Here is a 4,657-nt window from a genome sequence, read left to right as displayed (position 1 = left end):
GTCTGTGTTGAATAATAATAATAATAATAATAATAATAATAATAATAATAATAATAATAACAAATGTTATAACACATTTATATTATGATAAACATTAATAAAAAAAAATTACATTTGTTTTGAAATTGGAATTTGTATTGTATTTTTTTTAGATAAAAAATATAACACAATCTAATTTATATACAAATAAGGTATGTATATTAAAAAACAAACGAAAAAATATTATTTATCATATTTATTATATTTATTTATAATAATAATAATAATAATTAGTAGTAGTAGTAGTAATTTGAATTACAATAAACATTATTATAATAAAAATACATTTGTATTTGTTTCAAAATTGGAATTCGACATATGTATATTTTTTTGTAGATAATATAGAAAAAATACTGTGTATAGTCAAGTGACTTTAAATGTACATATATATATATATATATATATATAAATTAAAAAATACATTTAAATGATGATAAATGCATTTGTTTTGAAATGGGAATTTGAATGTATATTTTTATAGATTGTAAGTATAAATAGTACAGCAACAAAATCTAATTTATTATAAACTGTTGTCAATTGATATTTTATTCATTTTTAAGTAATTAGTACATATTTATATGTGATTTTCAAATAGTTGTATCTCGGCCAAATGTTGTCCTATCCTAACAAACCATACATCAATGGAAAGCTTATTTTTTCGGTTTCCAGATGATGTATAAATCTCAATTTCAAAAAATTGACCCTTATGACTGGTTTTGTGGTCTAGGGTCACATATTTGGCATTTCTTTTTCCTTTTATTATAGCATGATGTGTGAAAGTGTATGTGTGTGTTTGTGTGGAACGCCGCTCAAGCGCTGTCAGACGCTCATGCCTTTGGCAAACCCAGATAAGGCCAATCGCTTTCCATCAGCACTAAACAAGATTGAGCAAACTACATTAGGCAGAAAATACAAACAAATTACAAGAGCTTTAGGCTACGCTCTTTATCTGGCACTGGGACTGTGTGTGTGTGTGTGTGTGTGTGTGTGTGTGTGCGTCCTGTGCGTAGAGAGAGGCTGGCTCTCAGACCCCTGCAGTTATGTTGACCTTCCGCTCGGCTTGGCTGATGCGGGATCAGCAGGGAATGCCGCTCAGTAAGAGTGGGAATGGCAGTCCAGTCCGTAAGCCGTCCGACCCAATTCCACCTCCTGCTTCACACACATGCACACCAACTCAGAAGCTGTCGAACCCAATATCCAAGTCCTGTCGTGGCCCCAAACCTGCCTTCTGGCCTCTCACAATCTCTCGAACTTTTCTTGACACCATTTGTAGTAAATCAGCTATGAAAATTTTTTCCATTTGGCTAGTTTGACTTGAGATCAATAGCACTGTATTTAAATATCTCCGTTACTTTTTCGTAGTTTGAAAAGTGGATAACCATTGCGTTTGTTCCACATCAAGTAAATCAAACAGAAACTCTCTGTTGTGAAATCAGATTCTTGAAGCCTTTAAGGAGATGTTTTGCTCAATTCTGAGTGTTGCGTAACCTTCAATGAGAAATATCTAGTTTCTAGTTTGTGGTTGGAGCAGAAAATGTTTGTGCAATTGATTTGAAATGTTTGTATGTGAAGCATCTGTAGCTGAGAATGATCTGAGGTGGATGTGTTTTTATGTTAGGAGCAAATATTTGATAAGGAAAGATGGAGTTTTTTGTTGTTTTGAGGAGGAAAAGGTTCTTCATTCGTTTGAACTAACATTTACTTTATCCGTGCTTTAATGAATGCGTGGAATGACAACTTTTCTTCCTCGTCTTTGCACATGCCCTTCTCATGCTCTCGCTTCAGATGGTCCATCTCTTTTATCCCTCTCTTTCCCTTTCTCCCTATCTTTTCCCCTCTTTTTCTGTTCTCTGACCGAAACTAATCCAGACTAAACTGTAGCATCCCTGCTTCTCCCTCCCTCCTTTTTTCTTTCTTTCTCCTCCGAGTGTTTAGTCATTCCTGGAGTGGCACTAATCTCCCCCACACTTTCTTTTAGTTTTTTCCTTCCCTCCCTCATTTTTATGATCTGTCGTTACCGGAGCAAAACTAATCAGAGTCTTATCCACTACAGTCTCGACTCTCTTCTCATTCCATCTAGCCCTTGCATCATGTTCCTGAATAGTTATAGACACATCTATTTATATTCATACATATATATTTGACCATTTCTATGCATTTTGGCTGACAAATGTGCTTGGTTGGCCTATTAACATAAGTATTCATTAATTCTTGTGTCAATGTGTAATGCACATTTTTTGTATTTTTGTATTGATTTTGAGTAAATACTGTGCAGTATGAATTAGTGGTATATAATACAATAAAATATAATTGTATTTAATATAATATAATATCATAATACAAAATACAATTTATTTATTATTAGTGCTGTCAAACGATTAATCGTGATTAATTGCATCCAAAATAAAAGGTTTTGTTTACATAATATATGTGTGTGTACTGTGTATATTTATTACGCATATATAAATACACACACATGCATGTATATATTTAAGAAAAATATGTTACGTTTATATATTAAATATATTTATATATTATATAATTTATATGAATATAAATATATACATGTAAATGCATGTAAATATTTTCAAAATATATGCTGTATGTGTGTGTCTTTATGCGTAATAAATATACACAGTACACACACAAATATTATGTAAACAAAAATGTTTATTTTGGATGCGATTAATTGCGATTAATCATTTGACAGCTCTATTTATTACACAATTAATTTTTTTAATTATATTTATATTTTATTCATAATGTTTTAGAGACATTTTGTATCTCATTTCTTTTTTCTTTAGCAGAATTCATACTGTCTTCATGTATTCACTTCTATACAAACAATTATTTATTTATTTTGGTTTCATTTTTGATTCGGCCATTTAACGTTTGTCATCCATGACAAGAAAATTATTTTAAACAACAGAGATACCATTGCAATTTTGTGTGTATCTTTTATTTGGCATTAAATTGTAATATTTATTGCGGGTTCAACCCTCCCTGACATCAACTAAAATGTATTTCATTGAATCGTTCTTCTCTACAAGCATAAAAGTAACATTTAAAATTAATCTCTGCACTTATTATCCTCCTTTGCTTTCAAATATCTCTGCATTCTCCACCACATTTCACTTTCAGCCCCTCCATCTTTTCCGAATACCTTCTTGCACACCTTTACAGCATTTTCCCTGTGCTGTTTTCCTCTGATCACTTGCATGTAAAGACGAATAAAAGGAGAGGTGTGTGACGGGACTTTGCGCCAGGGCATGTTTTGCACGGCTGGTGTTTGTTCCTCCTGGTAGTGCCACAAACCGACTTCGGTTCCTTCCTGTGGAAGGTCTTTTATCTGACAGTCCGTGTTCGACTGAGGGTCCTGTCAGCATTTGCCTCAGAACCAGAGCCGTGGAAACAACGTTACAGCCGCAGCTGGAGCTAAATCTCAGTCACGCTGCACCAGCAGCAAGCTGTATTTAAAGTTTAATTAAGTCGAGCACATTTCGCTAGGTAATTTGAGCCTTAATGGTCAGGCTCATGGGAAACAGAACATGCTAAGGACGGCAAATAGATCAGTAATACCAGAGGGAATCGGGTCACAAGTTGGTTGGATGGTTGGTTAACGCTGTGAAATAAGCTTTTATATTCATTTGAAATGTTTTGAGCTGCATGTGAATTATTAAAAGTCTGATATATAGAAAGTAACTTAATGTAGCAAATGACGGATTCTGCTGTTCATGGAGTGTAACAGTGAAATTGTTCCCCCTGACAGCAACAGTCTCATGCTTGAAGGATCCCCAAAAGCTGCCAATGTGTCGCAGTGAAATGCATGCCCTCACTCGTCTATATATCGCTAAATGCACCAATGCTCGTAAGAAAAGCTTTCTGATGTTTATACCTGGATTTTGGTAGCAAGACACCTCGCTCAAATCATAAAAGTGCGACCAAAACAAAAAGTCTTGATTGAGTGGCGTCTCATGGAAAACAGCTCCCGGGTGCCCTCGTCTTTCATCCTGTTCACTTTGCTCCGCTCCCTGCACTTACTCGGGGCAACTTGTCAAAACATTAATTCTGCTGTTGTTTTTTTCCCTCCTCTCCCTCATTCAGCGTCTTACTCTGTCCTTCTCTTCCCCGCTGTGAAAAACCATTTCAGTCAGTTCTACTTTCTCTCTAACTGATCCCTGTCTTTTTCAGCTCTTTTTAACTCGCTCGGTCCTGCTGTGAGCGCACCATTTCTTTTTCCAGTTTCTGTCCATTTCTCAATCTTTTTTATTGTTTTAAAAACCCGAAACTCTGTCCGTTTTGCGCTGCCCACCTCAGTGGATACCTCGTCCTCCCCCTTTTATTCACCGCTCTCGCCTTGTTAGATTTGTCATTCACCAGAGCGTTTTTCCAAAGTGAAAAGAAAATAAACACTAATTCGGTGCCTTTACACAAGTGTAGTTTTTCCCTGAAGTGACCGATTGTTCCGAAAATATAAACAAGAAAATTACGGTTACGTTTTTGGCATGCGAGTCGAATTTTTTCATTTTGCAATAACAAAGTAAAGGGTAAAATTGCAGAAATCGCAGAAGCAAGGAAGCCCTCTTTTCTTCTTCCCCCCCCCCCCCCCCCCCCCCTC

At 35.3% G+C, this 4,657-nt stretch overlaps 1 protein-coding gene across 1 annotated transcript in view; it reads left to right on the top strand.

The window, feature by feature from the left end:
• efna4 (ephrin A4) overlaps window positions 1–4,657 on the top strand; it is a 49,993-nt gene that overhangs the window by 40,780 nt on the left and 4,556 nt on the right. The window lies entirely within an intron of this gene.

This window comes from Sinocyclocheilus anshuiensis, unplaced genomic scaffold (genome assembly GCF_001515605.1).
Source record: "Sinocyclocheilus anshuiensis isolate Anshui unplaced genomic scaffold, SAMN03320099.WGS_v1.1 scaffold620, whole genome shotgun sequence".
NCBI lineage: Eukaryota > Metazoa > Chordata > Actinopteri > Cypriniformes > Cyprinidae > Sinocyclocheilus > Sinocyclocheilus anshuiensis.
Note: the sequence above shows the minus strand (reverse complement) of the source record. Positions and strands in the feature narration are given on the sequence as shown.